The sequence below is a fragment of the Anomaloglossus baeobatrachus genome, chromosome 10 (assembly GCF_048569485.1).
Source record: "Anomaloglossus baeobatrachus isolate aAnoBae1 chromosome 10, aAnoBae1.hap1, whole genome shotgun sequence".
Lineage (NCBI taxonomy): Eukaryota > Metazoa > Chordata > Amphibia > Anura > Aromobatidae > Anomaloglossus > Anomaloglossus baeobatrachus.
The window spans coordinates 184,091,932-184,113,891 of NC_134362.1; the positions used below are offsets into that span (position 1 = coordinate 184,091,932).

The 21,960-nt window shown below is 43.3% G+C and overlaps 1 protein-coding gene and 1 long non-coding RNA gene across 4 annotated transcripts in view; one reads left to right on the forward strand and one right to left on the reverse strand.

Moving 5' to 3' along the window:
- The window catches only part of LOC142254683 (uncharacterized), a 183,926-nt gene that overhangs the window by 120,659 nt on the left and 41,307 nt on the right, over positions 1–21,960 (reverse strand). The gene's annotated exons all lie outside the window — the stretch shown is intronic.
- CDH5 (cadherin 5) overlaps positions 1–21,960 on the forward strand; it is a 149,682-nt gene that overhangs the window by 95,652 nt on the left and 32,070 nt on the right. The window contains exon 1 of one of the 2 annotated variants that reach the window (XM_075325873.1): positions 300–408. The exons of the other annotated variant lie outside the window; for it this stretch is intronic. The gene's annotated coding sequence lies outside the window, so the exon portion shown is untranslated. Of the gene's footprint in view, positions 1–299; positions 409–21,960 lie in introns of those variants that run through there. 2 annotated transcript variants of the gene reach the window in all.

The following is a 21,960-nucleotide window of genomic DNA, read 5'->3' on the forward strand; positions in this document are numbered from 1 at the left end:
ATCAGCCAGTAGTTCACAAGTGCTGTGACTGTAGATATTTTACTTAGGCTTGCAAAAATCCAAAAAGCTTCACACTTCTTCTTCCTTATAAGTTTATTGTTACTGACAACCCAGTTCTAAGTGTCACCAGTGAAAAAAAAAGAATCTGAAATACATTTTATCTAGTTTCCTCCATGAAACCCAGTGGCTTCAAGCCTCAGTGATGTGAAGAACAATCAAAGGAAGGAAGTCTACTGGGTGGGATCAGGCTTATTCCAAAGTGGACTACGTTGGATATTTTGGAATTCGCAGACTCCTGAACTGACCTGTATCTCTTGTTCCTTCGTGTTCCAGTGTCCGGTGGATTATTTCTTCTATTTTTAATAATTTTCAGATTCGGATCGTTTTGGGTTTCTTCTTATCATACAGGTACGTGGTCTGATTTGATTTGGCTTGTACTGATCTATTCCGCTCTTGGTTGCCTGAACATTGTCTTCATCATCTCCTTGGTTGCCTGAACATCGGTCTAAAATGACGTTTGAAAGTTAGGTGGTTCTTACTTTTTAGTAGTGAACCCTACACTGGTGATGGACCAAGTCAATTTACATATGTTTACCCTCATTTTGACAGCTGGGTCTCTCTGGTTTCTGGTTTAACTATTTGTAGCTGATTACTGAGGTCTTATTAATGAGAATTCCCCTGATCAGTCCTTTTTTTGATGGGTTTGAGGAACCATAATCTTAATGCAGTTGCCAAGGAAAATCTAATGGTCATCAGACAAATAAAAGGTATTTTGGTGTTTTAATTGGATGGTTGTAGAGCATGGATGGACCATGATAGATCTTGATCTTAGCTTCAGGTAGAAGAAGACAGAGGTCCAACAAGAGGAACCTCATCTAATAACTCGACATACCCTCAGAATATAGACAAAAGATTTGTCCGACATAGATAACACTTTAGTCATGGTTAACATAGGCCGGACTGTTACTAGGCTTTTTTGGGGTTCTCTGAGTGTTGGGGAACTATGAATCACAGCACATCTTAGCTACCTTTGATAACATGCTTTAGATTAGGCTGTTTCTCTTTGGAGAGATAGCCAAAGAAATTGCTGGTTTATAAAGATCCAAAGAACCGGAGATGATATATATTGTCATTGGGGTCCTTTTGCTATTAATCCACGGGCATTCTGACCATCTGGGCATAAGGACACTGCCAGGGGTCTATGTGTATAACGGCATTTGGCAGAAAAATGTTGAATATAATTTATTCCTAGAGTGTAATTTGTTAACCAGACCAAAGTGCATAATGACTCTAAAGATTGATGAGCGCCCAAAGAAGCTTTCCCACAAAATACATTAATCCCACATCCACAGGATCAGAGATAAATGGCTGATCACCGGGGTCCCATGGGATACAAGATTTGTAGTCCTAAACCTTGTTTTTTCTCAGCACTCCCAGGGTTAAATGGAGAGGCAAGGTCTCACACACTAATGCTCCGGCAAGGTCTCGCACACTAACGCTCCGGCAAGGTCTCGCACACTAACGCTCCGGCAAGGTCTCACACATTAATGCTCTGACAAGGTCTCACACACTAACACACCAGCAAAGTCTCACACACTAACTCTCCGGCAAGGTCTCATACACTTACACTCCGGCAAGGTCTCACACATTAATGCTCCATCAAGGTCTCACACTCTAACGCTCTGGCAAGGTTTCACACACTAACACTCTGGCAAGGTCTCAAACACTAATGCTCCGGCAAGGTTTCACACACTAACACTCCGGCAAGGTCTCACACTCTAACGCTCTGGCAAGGTTTCACACACTAACACTCTGGCAAGGTCTCAAACACTAATGCTCCGGCAAGGTTTCACACACTAACACTCCGGCAAGGTCTCACACACTAACACTCCGGCAAGGTCTCACACTCTAATGCTCCATCAAGGTCTCACACTCTAACGCTCTGGCAAGGTTTCACACACTAACACTCTGGCAAGGTCTCAAACACTAATGCTCCGGCAAGGTTTCACACACTAACACTCCGGCAAGGTCTCACACTCTAACGCTCTGGCAAGGTTTCACACACTAACACTCTGGCAAGGTCTCAAACACTAATGCTCCGGCAAGGTTTCACACACTAACACTCCGGCAAGGTCTCACACACTAACACTCCGGCAAGGTCTCAAACACTAATGCTCCAGCAAGGTTTCACACACTTATGCTTCAGCAAGGTCTCACACACTAACGCTCCGGCAGGGCATAACAAACTAAAGCTCCGGCAAGGTCTCACACACTAACACTCCAGCAAGGTCTCAAACACTAACGCTCCGGCAGGGTCTTGTACACTTATGCTCCATTAATTGCCTATTGGAGAGACACTTCGCTATATCTGTCAGTTCCATGAACCACTACAAATGGGCAATCATGTAACTCCAGTCAATCCAAGAAATAGTTGGAAAGAATAGGACTTTGAAACCCTAATTCAGTGATCATGGGGGGTCTCGATAGTTGTAGCCATAGTTTTCCCATAGCTATCAACTAGCTGGGGGTAGGGGACACATGACTGTCATGGGAGAACCCCCTACAACACACAGAGGGCCAAAACCACCCTCAGTCCATAGAATTGCAAGGCAAATGGCAACTCATTCTTAGGCACTTTGGAGTTATTGTCCAACTACGTGATACTGTATTGAGTCACCAAGCAGAAGCAAATGTACTGATCCCATTGTATTAAGAGTACAATCACTTATATCACATATATTTGTATGAATGGTAGTAAATCTTGACCTCCCATTGGATAAATAGCAACCTCATGTCCAGTATCCAAAGGTACCAACTATAAGTCTTAGCCAGGTTTGGATCACTATGACTATGGCCAGCTTGTTGATTTTTTTTCACCAATGGTATGCCCATATTTTCAATTTAATGCTCAGTGGTCTACCAAGACTCTCCTGACTACCGGACTGCAACTGCAGAAATGACCAGGCCTGGAAATTCATTGCATTTCCCAATGTAGGATCCCCAAACAATAACTATCACTGAACTTTAGGCTGATCAGACAACACAGCAAATTATTATTTTCTTTATAGTTGATATTTACAGCCAGAATTTTATAGAGTCGTTGGGCGATACAGCCATGAATCAAGGCCAGTCAACTGAATAGACCTCACACAGACAACTGGGCTCGGTGGTGTTCACCGCTTGATACTCTTGCTTGATCAACCTATATAAATTGGGTGGTTTCGGTTTTATTGATTTAGGTCCGGTCATTTCCTTAGTTCCGGTCCGGAAAGCAGGAAGATATTGGTTATAGGGGCATCCAGTGGGTTAAGGAAATCAGCCAGCTAATCATGGTGAGCCAAAGCTGGAGATGAGTTTTATTTGCTACCATCGGATACTCTACATGAGATTCACATGACATGATGTAAGGCTACTTTTCGACAAGGAAAATTGAAGGAAACTGACCAAACATTTTCTGTAGAGTCGGATTAGAGAAAGTTCTTTTGGAGTGTCTATTTCAGTTCCATGTGGAGTCTCACAATTACCGACATTGCAGAGATTGTGAACATTCTGAAGTCTCCTGGTACAACAATTATGTATAGAAGGTTAGACGAGGCCCGGACACATCCTGCTTTTGTTTGGGAAGAATAGGGAACAGGAAACCTAATGTAACCGAGCTTCCATGGATTTAAAAACAGATAGACGGCACTTCACACAATACATTGCCTTAAGATTTCTACAGATTTCTACAATATATAGATATATATAGAAAGAACAATGACTTCTCTATGCCACTTGTTCGAAATCTGTCCAAAGTGCCGATATTCGTGTGATCGAGTAACGACCACTTTAGTACATGTGGTGACCAGTTGTCCTCTTGCCTTAGACTGATTTCAAACATGTGAATACAGACCATTTATGGACCAGTTGTGGATCTTATGACAAGTCTCATATATGCCTACGAGGCTGTTATTTTGAGCCAGGAGACCATTGGTCAGTCTGGACCTTGAGAACCAGGAATCATTTCTGAGAAGTGTCTTAAGCTGATTATTAAACCTCAAAATACAGACCATTTATGGTCCAGTTGTGTGTCTTCTGACCCTAACTACATTCTCATATACTGTATGTCTATGAAGCTGTTATTTTGAGTCAGGAGACCATTGGTCAGTCTGAGCCTTGAGATCGAGGAATCACTTCTGAGAAGTGTCTTAACCTGATTTTTAAACCCCCAAACACAGACTATTTATGGACCAGTTGTGGGTCTTCTTACTCGAACTACATTCTCATATATGTCTATGAGGCTGTTATTTTGGGTCAGGAGACCATTGGTCAGTCTGGACCTTGAGATCCAGGAATCATTTCTGAGAAGTGTCTTAAGCTGATTTTTAAACCTCCAAGTACAGACCATTTATGGACCAGTTGTGGGTTTTCTGACCCAAACTACATTCTCATATATGTCTACAAGGCTGTTATTTTGGGCCAGGAGACCATTGGTCAGTCTTGGTCTTGAGATCCAGGAATCACTTCAGAGAAAAGCCCAGCTGAGCTCTTCCTTACCAGTGGCCATCATTAGACATTGCCGATAAAATAAGTGATATGTGATCAATGTCAGACAACCCCATACGTCCCATCTTTCCTGAAAAGTCAAGTAGGCCCCTGGAGCAGGGAAAATTTCTCGGTCTCCTGGATAAATGGTTTAGTACATGTGGTGACAAGTTGCCCTCTTGGCTTAGGCTGATTCAAAAGTCAAAATGCAGACCATTTATGGACCAGTTGTGGGTCTTCTGACCAAACTACCAGTCTCATATATGCCTACGAGGCTGTTACTTTGGGTCAAGAGACCATTGGTCAGTCTTGGCCTTGAGGTCCAAGAATCACTTCTGAGACAAGCCCGGCTGCGCTCTTCCTTACCAGTGGACATCATTAGACATTGTGGATAAAACCAATGGTATGTGATCAATGTCTATGCTCAGACAGCCCCATACTTCCCAACTTTCCTGAAAAGTCAAGGAGGCCTCTGGAGAGGCAAAAATTCCTGGGATGCCTGTAAGAATGGGCAAAATATCCCTGAAAGTGATATTTCCAGAAGGTTTCTGGTGCGTGATGTCTCCTCCATCAGGAGATGTGGGGGTCAGGAAACTTGGCATGGAGGAGTTATGGCCTGAAAAGGTCAAAACCTAAGTTGCTAAGAATGGACAACCCCCTTTTCGAAAATGTTTCTTTTAGGAATTAAGTAAGGGCCATAGACGCATCAGTGACAATAATGGTAAGACATTTGGCTCGTATCATAATTTCACATCCAATATATTGGGAATGCTCTGTGTAAGATCCCATTTATACCACCGGGCAAAAAAAGTTGCCATGTCCAGCTGCTATGTCCAACTGCCGACTGCGGCATATCACCACCCGTCATACCTTGTCATATATACATTGATCAAAGACATTTTTGAAATATCACAAGTTGAGATATCTGATAATGGAGAGGATGATCTGGAGAGGATGGGGTCAGTATGAAGACCAACATCAGAGTCTTCAGGAATCTCGTATGAAACAAAGACAAGAATTCTGCTGAACAAACAACAAAGAAGCCGGACATGACGGAAGGCAGCGGCTGCTCCACGGTATCCTGTTTTTCTTCAATATTGGAAAATGAAAACAGGATACGACCTAGTCACTGTTGGTGCTGACCTTGTACCGGCGCCAGGTGTGGAGGCATATCGGGGCAGGAGAACATGATATCATAGAGCAACATTTACAGGCAAAAATTCAAGGCCAGTCCAGATCCGGCACTGGTGACTGGTGAGATCATCGTTTTGGAACATTGCAATTGACCTTACCGTAAATCATTCATCATGACTAATATATTTAGTGATCTAACACCGAGTGGTAACACCGGAAAACTTTCTGCTTGTTTGGACAATGCGAAACAGGAGGATCCAATGAGGAGACAAGAGTCTATAACAAATTCAAAACTTTACGTGTGTTCATCCATCTCTCAAAAAATTTTCTTCTCAATGTAAAACTTTATTCACATCTATTTTGGTGGGAAATTTTGACCAATTTGGCAATGAAAAAGAGCAACAAGCTTCACAATTTTTTCTCAGGTAAATGATGGTGTCACGATGACTATGGGATAGCGGGAAATTGGGGCTCCTAAGCTGACCCTCAAGCTAGGGGGCCCTATGCTATCCCTAACCTCAGGGATACTCCTAATGGTCGAGAGGCTAGAGCCTCCTTCCTGCTTGTGACCAGTCCTGATCTTAATCCCTCTCCCCCTCTCTCCAGGGAGGAACGGGACAGGAGTGTGTTGAGAATCACAGAAACAGACATACGGGAATCAAAACTCTGTCACTCAGTAAGCACACACAAAGGTATACTACAATAAGATGTTATGAGGAAAACAAGAGTAGGAAGGAAGCATCAAGAAAACAGGGGTAAACTCCACAACTGCACCGAGCAAAAGCAACACTTTCACGAGAAAGTCTGGGACACCAAAGCTCACAGACCAACATAGATAAACTATAGCTGGCATGAGTAAAAAGTTTAAACCAGCATAAATATGAGGGGATCAGATGTGATTGGCCTCCCCACAACATGTGACCAAAGGAGCAAGCAGACTAGCAGAGATTAACTCTTGTTAGCCTGCCTATGAATCAGCACACAGCAGGTCAATGCCTGAGTCTGCCTTTGCTGATCCCAGACACCAAAGCACCTATCGGGTGAAGTGCATGAATCTGCAATATGAACAGAGCCCGATGCGGCCATGACAGTCGGCAAAGTTTGTGCACAAGTCTGTGTGACAGATAAGTATAGAAACTAAAAGGGATACTCCTAATGGTGGAGAGGTCCGAGTCTCCTTCCTGGCTATACTCCTGACCAGTCATGATTTATTCCCTCTCACTCCAAGGTGTGATGGGACAGGAGTGTGTTGAAAACCACAAAAATAGACAGACAGGGGAAACCAAAACTCTGTCACTCAACACGCACACACAGAGGTATAAAACAATAAGAGATTAGGAGTTAAACAAGAGCACAAAGGAAGCAACAAAACAACAGGGGTACACTCCACAACTGCACCAAGCAAAAAGCAACACTTTCACCAGAAAGTCTGGGACACCAAAGCTTACAGACCAACATAGATAAACTATAGCTGGCATGAGTAAAAAGTTTCAACCAGCATAAATAGGAGGGGAGCTGATTTGATTGGTTTCCCCACAACATATAATTAAAGAAGCAAGCAGACTAGCAGGTATTAACTCTTACTAGCCTGCCTATGAATCAGCACACAGCAGGTTGATGCCCGAGTCTGCCTGTGTTGATCCCAGACACCAGAGAAATCATCAGGCAGAGTGTCAGAATCTGCAACGTGAATAGTGCCTGATGCCTCCATGACAGTCAGCGAGGGTTGTGCAAAACCACATGTGACAGTTGGACACTATGAAGGTGTCCGTCACTTGACATATCTGAAAATGTGACACTCGTGGTTGTCCACATCCAGTAAAATGGATATGGACAACCATGAGGTGCTCACAGCACTCAAAAAAGGACATCAAAAGAGGACACCAAGTAATAGGTCAAAAAAGTCCAAGAAGTCCACTTGGCAACATAAATCAACAGAAAAGTTGACAGGGTCTCAGAGTAGGTGAGGAAATCACAAAGTTCTTTTATATTCTGCCATGAATGCAACGTTTCAACCTACCATGGGTTGAAAAAGACCTATGGTCAACTTTTTTCTAGGGAATTGGATGTGAATGAAGCCCAAGGGTACATCTACAATGAATGAGAATTCTCTAGATTTTCCATGTAGGTTTGATTGTGATAAATTTTTAGAGGATTACAAATGTGGATTGGATGTTAATTTCTGCTGCAGATTTTTCACCGTGGATTTTATTCCTATCTATGTATGAGCATGTGCCTTAGATAAAGCCTAATGCTACACATGTGATTTTGGCGTGGATTTTATGGCAGATTTACTACCTGATCACCTCTATGGAGATGTGTTGCATTGTGAGAGACAAATGGTGGGGTCATACCAGTTACTGACTGGTTTTCTGACCCTCGGATCCTTCAATACTGTAAAACTCCACATTTTAGAGTGGCCTATTATTCTGGCCAGCCTAAGGTGCACCTATGCAATAATCATGCATCATGCTGGCCAGCCTAAGGCACACCTGTGCAATAATCATGCATCATGCTGTCCAGCCTAAGGCACATCTATGCAATAATCAAGCATCATGCTGGCCAGACTATGGCACCCCTATGCAATAATCATGCATCATGCTGGCCAGCCTAAGGCACGCCTGTGCAATAATGATGCATCATGCTTTCCAGCCTAAGGCACACCTATGCAATAATCAAGCATCATGCTGGCTAGACGATCGCACCCCTATGCAATAATCATGCATCATGCTGGCCAGCCTAAGGCACACCTCTGCAATAAGCATGCATCATGCTGGCCAACCTAAGGCACACCTCTGCAATAATGATGCATCATGCTGGCCAGCCTAAAGCACACCTGTGCAATAATCATGCATCATGCTGGCCAGCCTAAGGCACACCTGTGCAATAATCATGCATCATGCTGGCCAGCCTAAGACACATTATGCAATAATTATGCATCATGCTGGCCATCCTAAGACAAACCTGTGCAATAATCAGGCATCATGCTGGCCAGCCTAAGGCTCTCCTGTGCATCATGCTAACCAGCGTAAGGCACACCTCTGCAATAATGATGCATCATGCTGGTCAGCCTAAAGCACACCTATGCAAGAATAATGCATCATGCAAGCCAGCCTAAGGCACAACTGTGCAATAATGATGCATCATGCTGGCCAGCCTAAGGCACACCTGTGCAATAATCATGCATCATGCTGGCCAGCCTAAGACACATTATGCAATAATTATGCATCATGCTGGCCATCCTAAGACAAACCTGTGCAATAATCAGGCATCATGCTGGCCAGCCTAAGGCTCTCCTGTGCATCATGCTAACCAGCGTAAGGCACACCTCTGCAATAATGATGCATCATGCTGGTCAGCCTAAAGCACACCTATGCAAGAATAATGCATCATGTAAGCCAGCCTAAGGCACAACTGTGCAATAATGATGCATCATGCTGGTCAGCCTAAGGCACACCTGTGCAATAATGATGCATCATGCTGGCCAGCCTAAGGCACACCTGTGCAATAATGATGCATCATGCTGGCCAGCCTAAGGCACACCTGTGCAATAATCATGCTGTCTAATTAGCATCTTGATATGTCACACCTATGAGGAGGATGGATTATCTCAGAATGTAGAAATGTTCATTAACACAGATTCAGACAAATTTGTGATCAATATTTACGAGAAAAAGTCTTAGATCTTTGAGTTCAGCTCATGAAAAATGGGAGCAAAAACAAAAGCGTTGCATTTATATTTTGTTCAGTGTATAATTAATTCCCTTTATCAAGGCGTATGACGCTACAAATAAGTGTCTGGGGTTTTTTCCCCAAACACAGCGCCACTCTTATCCATGGTCAGTGTTGGTATTACAGCTAGCTCCATTCACTTGAATGGGTCTGATTTGCAATATCAGTTGCAGGCTATGGACAATGGTGATTTCTCTGGAAGGAAAATACTTTTTCTTTAATATGGTACGAACTTTTCAAGTAATCAGCTCTCAAGAAGTGAATTTTAACACATCATGAGTTACAAAGGTGAAAGTATTACATGAGCTTTGTGATATGAGCATTATGGAAATATATGGAAAATGATGACTTCGCTCCACATAATAGCGCACAGCTGGGCGTTTGACCTCAGGTATTCGTTATATCCGTAATCTGACACAATCCACACATATAAAATCTGCCGAAACTGAAAACTGCTGAATAGAGGAACCGTTATGAAGAATTCTGGAACCTGAAACTTTCTCATAAAACTGTTATCAGAGCGAAATGTTCCAAAATCAGCTCATCAGCGGCCGAGAATGAGGAAGGAAGTGGGAGAAATACAGAGCGAGGGCTTTCAGTTTTAGGATAAATGCTTTGACTAGTATAAATAGATGGCAGACGTCTCGTGAGATCCATATTCCGACTCTTGAGAAGAAAATCTGGGATATTTTAGAAAAATTTCAGACCTTTACCAACATCGCCGACTGTCATGGTGGAGCCGGGATCTGTTCAGCCTGATAACGTCTCTGATGTCTGTGATCAGCGCAGGCTGACTCGGGTATCTACCAACAGATTGGTAGTTCATAGATAGTATAGCAAAACATAATCTCTGCAAGTCTGCTTGCTAGTCTTCTTTGATCACATGTTGTGGGGGAGCCAATCACATCTGCAACCCTCCTATATATGCTGGCTAGAACTTTCTTTCTATGCCAGCTATAGTTTATCTAAGCAGGTCTGGTGAGATGTTGTGATCCAGACTTAGGGGTACTTTGCACACTACGACATCGCAGATGCGATGTCGGTGGGGTCATGTCGAAAGTGACGCTCCTCCTGCGTCGCTCTCGACATCGTAGTGTGTAAAGCCTAGATGATACGATTAAAGAGCGCAAAAGCGTCGTAATCGTATCATCGGTGTAGCGTCGGCGAAAACCATAATTACCTTGCTGCGACGGTCCGATGTTGTTCCTCGTTCCTGCGGCAGCACACTTCGCTGTGTATGAAGTCGCAGGAGCGAGGAACATCTCCTACCTCCTTCATCTCCTGTCGGCTATGCGGAAGGAAGGAGCGGGGCGGGTTGTTTACGTCCCGCTTATCTCCGCCCCTCTGCTTCTATTGGCTACCTGCCATGTGATGTCGCTGTGATGCCGCACGACCCGCTCCCTTAGGAAGAAGGCGGATTGCCGGCCAGAGCGACGTCGCAGGGCAGGTGAGTGCATGTGAAGCTGCCGTAGCGATAATGTTCGCTACGGCAGCGATCACAAGATATCGCTGCTGCGACGGAGGCGGGGTCTATCGCGCTCGGCATTGCAAGCATCGGCTTGCGATGTCGTAGTGTGCAAAGTGCCCCTTAGTTGCTGTGTGCAATGTGATAATTTAGTTGTTGTATGCAGTTAAAAAAAATGGACTATACCTATGGGACTGTCACAAGGAGATTTTTACAAACATTGCCGACTGTCATGGTGGCCTCAGGATCTTTTGAGATTACAGATACTAACACTTCTGATAACTTCTCTGATGTCTGTGGTCAGCGCAGACAAACTTGGCCATCAAATAATAGATTGGTAGTTCATAGGCAGGCTAGCAAGAATTCATCTCTGCTGGTCTGCTTGTTAGTCTCCTTTGATACCATGTTGTGGGGGAGCCAATCACATCTGCTCCCCTCCTATTTATGCTGGCTAGAGATTTCTATGCCAGCTATAGTTTATCTAAGCTGGTCTGGTGAGGTGTTGTGATCCAGACTAAATTGTGATTGTAGTTCTTAGTTGCTGCGTGCTTTGTGATAATTTAGTTATTGTATGCAGATAAAAAAAATAGACTATAACTATGGGAATGTCACAAGATTTTTACATACCATGCCTGAGGAAGAGACCTGAGATGTCTCGAAAGCTTGCTTTATAACATCATATTTTATTTTAGTTAGCCATTAAAAGGTATCACAGCTACAAAATTTTAATTTTGTTTCTCTCACTGAGAGCAATCAATCAAGGTTTTTACAAACACTGCCGACTGTCATGGTGGCCTCAGGATCTGTTCTCTGATGTCTGTGATCAGCGTAGGCAGAGTTGGGCATCGAATAGTAGAATGGTAGTTCATGGGCAGGATAGGAAGATTTCATCTCTGCTGGTCTGCTTGTTAGTCTCCTTTGATCACATGTTGTGGAGGAGGTAATCACATATGCTCCCTTCCTATATATGCTGGCAAGATCCTTCTTTCTATGCCAGCTATAGTATATCTAAGCTAATCTGGTGAAATGTTGTGATCCAGACTATCTGGTGATTTTAGTACTTGTGTGCGGTTGTGCAGTTAACTGTAAAGGGTGCTTTACACGCTGCGACATCGCTAGCGATTGCTAACGATGTCGCGAGCGATAGCACCCGCTCCCGTCGTTGGTACGATATGTGGTGATCGTTGACGTAGTGAACATTATCGCTACAGCAGCGTCACACGCACATACGTGTTCAGCAACGTCGCTGTGACTGCCGAACAATCCCTCCTTCAAGGGGGAGATGCGTTCGGCGTCACAGCGACGTCACAGCGACGTCACAAAACGGCCGCCCAATGGAAGAGGAGGGGAGGAGATGAGCGGCCGGAACATGCCGCCTACCTCCTTCCTTCTTCCTTTCCGGTGGACGCAGTTAGGATGATGTTCATCTTTCCTACGGTGTCACACACAGCGATGTGTGGTGCCACAGGAACGACGAACAACCTGCGGAATGAAACAAAACACCAACGACATTATGATTAGGAGCGACGTGTCAACGATCAACGATTTTTGCGATCGTTGATCGTCGCTCCTAGCTGTCACACGCTGCGATGTCGCTAACGATGTGCGTCACAAACACCGTGACCCCCGACGATATATCGTTAGCGATGTCGCAACGTGTAAAGCACCCTTTACTGTCCTTTTGTTGCTATTTTCCAGCTCTTGCTTTTCTTCTGAGTCTTTCTTTGTTTGTCCCTGTGAATTATCAGTGTGTCTGAGTTTCGGTTTTCCCCTGTTTATGTTTCCTACACTCCTCTCTCGTGGGGAGAATCAGATTAGTTCTGGTCAGCAACATAGCCAGGAACGAAACTCAGGCGTCTCCACCATTAGGGGTAAACCCTGAATTTAGTGATAGTCTAGGATTCCAATTATAGGAGCAGATGTACTAATCCTGATAATTACTAAGCTAATCCTCGTTGTTTGCTTACTAACTTACCAAAGATTTGGAGCACATTGTCAGATTTTAAGCCATGCACATTTCCAGTAAGCCAAACTTTGTCTTTCTGTAAGCCTCGCCACCCGTCAATACCAAGTCTTGCTGCAAACCTAACCAGAATTTTTAGTAAGTACTCCCCATTATCTTCCAACCACAAAACCAGTACAAGTGTAGCTACAACTGATCCCACCAGCCATTGACATGAACCATGTAGAAGGTACCATGGACACCATCCATTCTTCTGAGATGATGTCCATGAGAAGTGGGAACTGATTTCAGGCTAGCCCTCTTCCCCATGGTCTGTATAAATAGTCGGCCTAATGCTTTCTCCTTTCAATCTTGACATTCACAAAAACCAAGCTAAGGGTGGACGGCCGCCAATTCCTCCCACCTATGTTCTTATTTATAAGAAACAACTCGGTACACAAAGTATCTCCGCTTCCGGACCACCCTTTGCTTCTCATCCTCCTTATCTCATTGTATAAACGTTTCTCCGCTCATATCCTCAAATTGGAATTTCCATGATGACATCCAAGACCGGGACTCCTCCCCGTGAGGTCCAGCAAGCTTTCTCCTCTCATATTTCCCCAGTGACTCACCAAATTTTTCATCTGCTTGGTATGATATGACCTACGTTCCTATCTACTCACCAGTTTTACTCTTGTACTTCAAAATTGATCTAAGCTTGCAGAAACATTAAGTCTAGCAGGATGGAGAATGGTTGTGGTAGATTGTACGTGGTAATGCCATATAATAAGAGCTAATACAGTGGCACATGAAGGATCCATATATAGATCAATAGACTCTCTTGGGCGCCTCCGATAAGAGAATACCCATGTCGCATGAACATCGGCACATGGTTATATCATATGCACAAGTCCAATATAACAGCATACAGAGGATACATTTACTGAACCATAGTGTCATGAGTGTGTCTCATGCACAGGTTCCATGTCGTATTGGTGTGGATTTATTTTGATTTGATGATGTTAAAGACTTTTTCTGCTGGCAGAGATTACTTAGTCTTAACCACAGCTGCAGCATTTTGTCATCAGACCCTTCTACTTTATTTAACCACTCCTGTCTTTACTCCATGCCAGTAAAAGATCTTATATATTGTCCACTTTGAAGTATCCAGTTTCTGGAGAAGCAGTGGTGTTGTTTCAGTTGAAGCTGTGAAGTTTCCTGCTGAAGAAACCAAGAAGTATTTGTGTTGTGTCTTTCTCCACCTGTTTGTCTTACCTTTCTCGTGTTGTTTTATTGTAGCAGTGGGACTAGTAGCTTGCTGGCCTACTTACTAGCCATGATAAGTTCAAGATCAGCGAGGGCCTAGGCACGTGCCGGCGCACGGGGTGAAGCACCCATCTAGGAATGTTAAGGAGCTGTCGTAGTTGAGTGTGAGGAGGTGACCCCTTCCCTCTCCATCTTTTCTGGTTTTCTCTCTGTGTTGCACCACATGCCGGGCATTTCCTCGCACCAGTGTGATACATAGATACTCTTTATGCAGCCTCCTTGAGAATTATATCACCGTAATATGGCATGTGATAGCACTACCCGGTGGTACAATATAGGTTAATGGGCACTGTATAATGGATGTAAATCACATTCATCCTTAAAAAGTATTTTCATTTTTAGGGAATAATAATAATTATCACGGGGTTCTTCTCCAGTATCATACAATCAACAGAGCGAGAGATGAGTGAGCAATCCAAAGAACATTTATTCCAAGCAAATCAGAAGGTCCATAAAAATAATCCACCACACAGAAGGTAAAATAGTCCAGGAGCACAGATACAGTCCAATAAGTGAAAAATGTCCAGGTCTCTCTGGGGAGCCGCAGCTTTTCCCCCAGAGGATGAATCTTCCTGCTTGTCTATTGTAATTCTCCAGACTGAATAATTCTCCAGATATGCAGAGAGTTTGGGTGAATTCCAGGCCCCCCTCCCCCAGACTTAGAAACAAAAGCCTGGCAGGGGGTGATTAACCTGCAAACAGGACAATGTACATACAAGGCAAGCAAATGAGCTAATTAACCTGCAGACAGGACAAGTGATACACAGAATGAATGGAGTAAGGCTCCTAAAATACGAACCTACACAAAATGATACACAACCCACAATATCACACCATCACAAAAATATAATAATAATAATAATAAAAAGGATTTTCACTTTTAGGGTAAAACAAAAGTAAAACAATAATAAGTAAATAATAATTTATTATAAGTAAAACAAAAAAAGACCCCAAACGATGAAAACCAATTTAATATCCAATTAGTATTTGTTGTAAGGAATAAAAAAATAAAAAAAAATAGCAAAAGTACATCCTGAACTGCTGCAAACGATAAAGTGTGAAAAGCGATGAGCGCCTGCTGCGGCACGCGATCTGCATGCATAAGAACGGGGGACATCATTTGGACTGACCTCATTATGCAGCAGCCCTCTAATAGTATGTGTGAGCATCTGTCTCTTGAGACAGATGGCATTGTGAAATCCCATAAAATTAGTTCTAAGGTTTACAAGCCATACTGCTCCCCTCATATAATATTCGTAGAGGTGCGTGCTTTTATCCGAAATTGCGGTTCGCTAATTGATTCATGGGATGGTGGAGATTAGTCTTGTTGTGCTTATTCATGTGATTGAGAATGGCTCGTCTAGTTTATTTCCCATTGCACTTGTGCAAATAATAATATTCATAAAATAATGCAACCCTGCAATCACTTAAAGCAGCTGTCCCTTTACAAAATAGCTTTGCAGTTCCATTAAGCATTTGTTTTCCGACTGATAAAATTAGGCCTGCTTTTAGATTTCCTTCCATGTACAAATAATCATTTATTCCGGTTTTCTGTGCTGTTGCCTCGCAACCCCTTGTAACGAAGACATCTTTTATGGCTTCCCTGGATCGAAAACGGAGGGGTCAGAATTTGGCTAAAGGGGGCTTTACACGCTACGACATCGCTAATGCGAACTCGTTGGGGTCACGGAATTGGTGACGCACATCCGGCCGCATTAGCGATGCCGTTGCGTGTGACACCTATGAGCGATTTTGCATCGTTGCAAAAAAACGTGCAAAATCGCTCATCGGTGACATGGGGGTCCATTCTCAAAAATCGTTACTGCAGCAGTAACAAGGTTGTTCCTCGTTCCTGCGGCAGCACATATCGCTCCGTGTGCCACCACAGGAACGAGGAAGCTCTCCTTACCTGCCTCCCGGTCGCTATGCGGAAGGAAGGAGGTGGGCGGGATGTTACATCCCGCTCATCTCCGCCCCTCCGCTTCTATTGGGTGGCCGCTCAGTGACGTCGCTGTGACACCGCACGTACCGCCCCCTTAGAAAGGAGGCGGTTCGCCGGTCACAGCGACGTCGCCGGGCAGGTAAGTATGTGTGACGGGTCTGGGTGATGCTGTGCGGCACGGGCAGCGATTTGCCCGTGTCGCACAACAGATGGGGGCGGGTACCCACACTAGCAATATCAGGACCGATATCGCAGTGTGTAAAGCGGCCTTTAGTCTATAGCCTAGTATATTAGCCTAGGTTTAGCTATTATGGTTTTAGACTGTCAATGTGCCATAAAATACATTAAAGTCCCACCACGGAGACTATAAAATATGGATTTGCCCATGCTATTTCCACCGTTCTTCCAGGATTTGTTCGCCTTCCCTCTTTTTTGGATACATGTTAACTTTACTTTTTATATTTTACCAATAGAGTTCAAAAATTCAGTTTCAAAAACATAAAACAACCAAGAGCCATATGAGGTCCAATTTGAGTTGGCCTCAGTCGGAAATGAGTTAATCGTCCAAGTACTTTGAGTCATATTTGTTGACTCTCTCTCGGAGACTCCTGGAAACAAGATTGACCTCATGGACTCACTGAAATGTTGACCTCATTCGAAAAAGAGTTCATGGTCCCAGTACCTTGAGTCATATTTGTTGACTCTCTTGGAGACTTTTGGAAACAAGGGAGACCTCCTTGACTACATGAGATGTTGACCGAACTCATAAATTAGTTTTGTTGCCCAAGTAGTTTGAGTCATATTTGTTCACTCTCTCTTAGAGATTCTTGGAAACATGAGAGACCTCCCTGACTCCCTGAGATGTTGACCTCATTCAGAAATGAGTTTGTGCTCCATTGAGTTATAACTGATGACTCTCTCGGAGACTCCTGGAAAAAGGGGAGACCTCATGGATGTTCTGAAATGTTGTCCTCATTCGAAAAAGAATTCAGGGTCCAAGTACTTAGAGTCATATTTATTGATTCTCTCGTCGAGACTCTTGGAAACAAGGGAGATCTCCTGGACTACATGAAATGTTGACTTAACTCAGAAATTAGTTTTGTGGTGCAAGTACTTTGTCATATTTGTTGACTCTCTCTTGGAGACTTCTGGAAACAAGATAGACCTCATGGACTCCCTGAAATGTTAACCTCATTTGAAAAAGAGTTCATTGTCCAAGTACTTTGAGTCATATTTGTTGACTCTCTTTTGGAGACTCTTGGAAACAAAAGAGTCCTCCTTGGCTCCCTGAGATGTTGACCTCACTCAGAAATGAGTTTGTGCTGCAAGTACATTGAATTACAACTGATAAATCTCTTTCGGAGACTTCTGGAAACAAGAGTGACCTCACAGACTCCCTGAAATGTTCATCTCATTCAAAAAAGAGTTTATGGTCCAAGTCTTTTTAGTCATATTTGTTGACTCTCTCTTGGAAATTCTTGGAAACAGGAGAGACCTCCTGCATACCCTGAGATGTTGACCTCACAGAAATTAGTTTATGCGCCAAGTACATTGAGTTATATCTGATAACTCTCTCGGAGATTTCTGGAAACAGGAGATACCTCATGGACGCCCTGAAATGTTGACCTAATTTGAAAAAGAGTTTATAGACCTAGTGCTTTGAGTTACATTTGTTGACTCTGTCTTGCAGACTCTTGGAAACAAGAGAGTCCTCCCTGACTCCCTGAGACGTTAAACTCACTCAGAAATGAGTTTATGCTCCAAGTACATTGAGTTATAACTGATGACTCTTTCTCGAAGACTCCTGGAAACAGGAGAGACCTCATGGACTCCCTGAAATGTTGTCCTCATTCGAAAAAGAATTCCTGGTCCAAGTACTTTGAGTCATATTTATTGAACAAGGGAGACCTCCTGGACTACATGAGATGTTGACCGCACTCAGAAATTAGTTTTGTGGTGCAAGTATTTTGAGTCATATTTGTTGATTCTCTCTTGGAGACTCTTGGAAACAAGATAAACCTCATGGACTCCTTGAAATATTGACCTCATTCGAAAAAAAGTTCACGGTCCACATACTTTGAGTCATGTTTGTTGACTCTATCTTGGAGACTCTTGGAAACAAAGGTAGACCTCTTGGACAACATGAGATTTGACCACACTCAGAAATTAGTTTTGTGGTCCAAGTACTTTGAGTCATATTTGTTGACTCTCTCTTGGAGACTTTTGGAAACATGAGAGACCTCCCTGACTACCAGATGCAGACAGTTTAGGGGAATTATTGGTTCCTGAAATGCTTTCTGGGCTTAAATCTCCCATGTTCTGGCTTCTCAGTGTTTGTATATACCATCATATAGACATTTGTGGTGGAAAAAGTCTTTAAAAAATTGTCTCACCAAAAACAAACCTGTCACATGCCATAAATACGTACATTTTGTACCTGGTGTAAAAGCTGATGTTCTCCTGAATCCGGCATTGTTTTTCGTTTGTTCCTACTCCTTTCCATTCCTGAGATATGGCTCCTTCTTTCCTATATATAAATCTAATTTTGTTGGCCAAGTGGGCGTGGGCATCTTTTTGATGACCACGACCAGTTGGCTAAAAGTCTGGATTTATTTACAGGAAAAAGTGGTCCATATCTCAGGAACGGAGAGGAGCAGAGAGAAAAGGAAAACTGCGCCGGATTCAGGAGAACGTGGGCATTTACAACAGGAAGAAATTTACATATTTTTGACAAGTGATAGAACATCTTTAATATAAGAACAAGTCTAGCTGGTAAGACCCCTTCAAATTTGGTATCGGCTAATCATTTTCCCTGTCTATAAAAAGATCAAAAACTCTGATAATTACATATAAAGAACTGTAAGTGCGTAAATTTGGGTCATAAATAGATATTTAAATTATATTTCATATATTCTTCTATGGAAACAGTCTTGCATTAATCAATAACAGGTGCACCTTGTATTTCATATATAATAATGAACACATTTCCTGCCATACCAAACATATAATTAGTGATTCACAAGCTTCACTTCAACCATTTTAATAAGATGCAAATGAAAGAAAATATGAAATGATAATGTGAATCTTTAAAACATGTACTCCCAGTCCAATATCTCAACTACATGCATCTTAATCAGAGCCTCAGACCAAGTCTGATTGCCCTTTTTTAATTAGTAGGGCTTTATATTAATGAATGAACCTATTCCACACCTTTCATTTGCATCTTATTGGGAAGCATTCGGTGCAATGTCAGCCCGCACACATAAGAGTATGTAAAACAGGAGATGAGATTTGAAAAATATAATTACAAGATTATAATTTTTTTAAGAGACTAATAAACTGAGGAATTCACTAAGGGATGGTCGGGACTGTCTCACTTCATTACCAGCGCAGTAAATAGCTGATTAGTTCACATTTTTAATTCAGACCCTAATCATTTCCCACCGAGACTATTGCATTAATTGTCGTTGGTTTCCGCTTATCCACAAAGCTCTGAAATTTTTCACTTCTTTTTCTCATTTTACCACTTTTAGTCTGCCAAAGACCCTCAGCCATTGCCTCCTCTATCACAACCCTTTAAAAGCATCTCCAAGACTTTTCTCATCAAGTGCCTATACTCACATGATAAACCAGCATAAATAGGAGGGGAGCAGATGTGAAAGGCCTCCCCACAACATGTGATCAAGATAAACTATAGCTGGCATGGGTTGAAGGATTCAACCAGCATAAATAGGAGGGGAGCAGATGCGGTGATCAAGACAAACTATAGCTGGCATGGCTAGAAGGATTCAACCAGCATAAATAGGAGGGGAGCAGATGTGAAAGGCCTCTCCACAACATGTGATCAAGACAAACTATAGCTGGCATGGGTGGATGGATGCAACCAGCATAATAGGAGAGGAGCAGATGTGAAAGGCCTCTCCACAACATGTGATCAAGACTATCTATAGCTGGCATTGGTTGAAGTATTCAACCAGCATAAATAGGAGGGCAGCAGATGTGAAAAGTCTCCCTACAACATGTGATCAAGACAAACTATAGTTGGCATGGGTGGAAGGAGTCAACCAGCATAAATAGGAGGGGACCAGATATGAAAGGCCTCTCCACAACATGTGATCAAGACAAACTATAGCTGGCATGGGTTAAAGGATTTAACCAGCATAAATAGGAGGGCAGCAGATGTGAAAAGTCTCCCTACAACATGTGATCAAGACAAACTATAGTTGGCATGGGTGGAAGGAGTCAACAAGCATAAATAGGAGGGGACCAGATATGAAAGGCCTCACCACAACATGTGATCAAGACAAATTATAGCTGGCAGGGGTGGAAGGATTCAACCAGCATAAATAGGAGGGGAGCAGATGTGAAAGGCCTCTCCACACCATATGATCAAGGCAAATTATAGCTGGCATGGGTGGAAGGATTCAACCAGCATAAATAGGAGGGGAGCAGATGTGAAAGGCCTCTTCACAACATGTGATCAAGACAAACTATAGATGGCATGGGTGGAAGGATTCAACCAGCATAAATAAGAGGGGAGCAGATGTGAAAGGCCTCTGCACAACATGTAATCAAGACAAACTATAGCTGGCATGGGTGGAAGGATTCAACCAGTATAAATAGGAGGGTAGCAGATGTGATAGGTCTCCCTACAACATGTGATCAAGGAGTAAGCAGACCAACAGAGATTAACTCTTGCAAGCCTGTCATCCTGCACCTATACCCTATAATCAGTTAACTCAAATAACAAGTTTTTTCTAATTCTTCAGACTTGTGGAATAATTTTGCCTCCTGGCTCCTGATGTGAAGGCTATGAGATAGTGGGAAACCGTGGCTCCTAAGCTGTCTCTCAAGCTAGGGGAACCTATGCTATCCCTAACCTCAGGAGTACTCCTGATGGTGGAGAGGCCTGAGTCTTCTTCCTGGTCCTGCTAATTACCAGTCCTGGTCTGCTTCCCCCTCCCAGGGAAAGACGGGATACCAGTGAGATAAAACAGTAAAAGACAGATAGGGAAAGACCAAAACTCTGTCACACACCACACACACACAAAGGTAAAGACAATAAGAAGTTCATGAGTAACAATAAGAGTAGGAAGGAAGCTACAAAACATCAGGGGAAAGGCCTGAGTCTCCTTCCTGGCCCTTTGGCCCTGCTCCTGACCACTTTAATAAGTGTTTAAAGAAGTCATCCAAGAATGTGATTAAATTGGCTCCTGTCACATAATTAAAAATGGCAGCCTATCCTAGTCATGTGCCAGGATGGTCTGCAGTCTGAAGAATCACAGCTTCCGACTCCTCTGTTTCAACTGACAGAGTAGCTGTATCATAAGTACCCATATGTGAGCTGCCAGATAAGGACAGGAGACATGACTGAGCACAAAGATTTTTTTCCTCCAGCCTCAGTCAGAGAAGATCTATTTCATCTCACGTTACAGCCCTTCTCCAGCAGCTGTGATATATGTGCTTATTATACAGCTCCTCTGTCAGTTGAGACAGAGGATTCGGGAGATGTTTGTCTTCAGACTTCAATCCGTCCTCACATGTGACTTAGATAATTATTACTTAGTCTTTTCCTTATGGCGGCGTCACATGCTACGATATATCGGGCCATATGTCGTCGGGGTCACGGATTCCGTGACGCACATCCGGCATCGTTGGAGATATCGTAGCGTGTGACAGCTACGAGCGACTGTGAATGAGCAAAAATACTCACCTTATCGTTGCTCGTTGACACGTCGCTCATTTTCATAAAGTCGTTCCTCCTTCTGCGCGCCGGTTGTTCGTCGTTCCTGAGGCAGCACACATCGCTCCATGTGACACCCCGGGAATGACGAACACAGCTTACCTGCGGCCCGCCGGCAATGCGGAAGGAAGGAGGTGGGTGGGATGTTACGT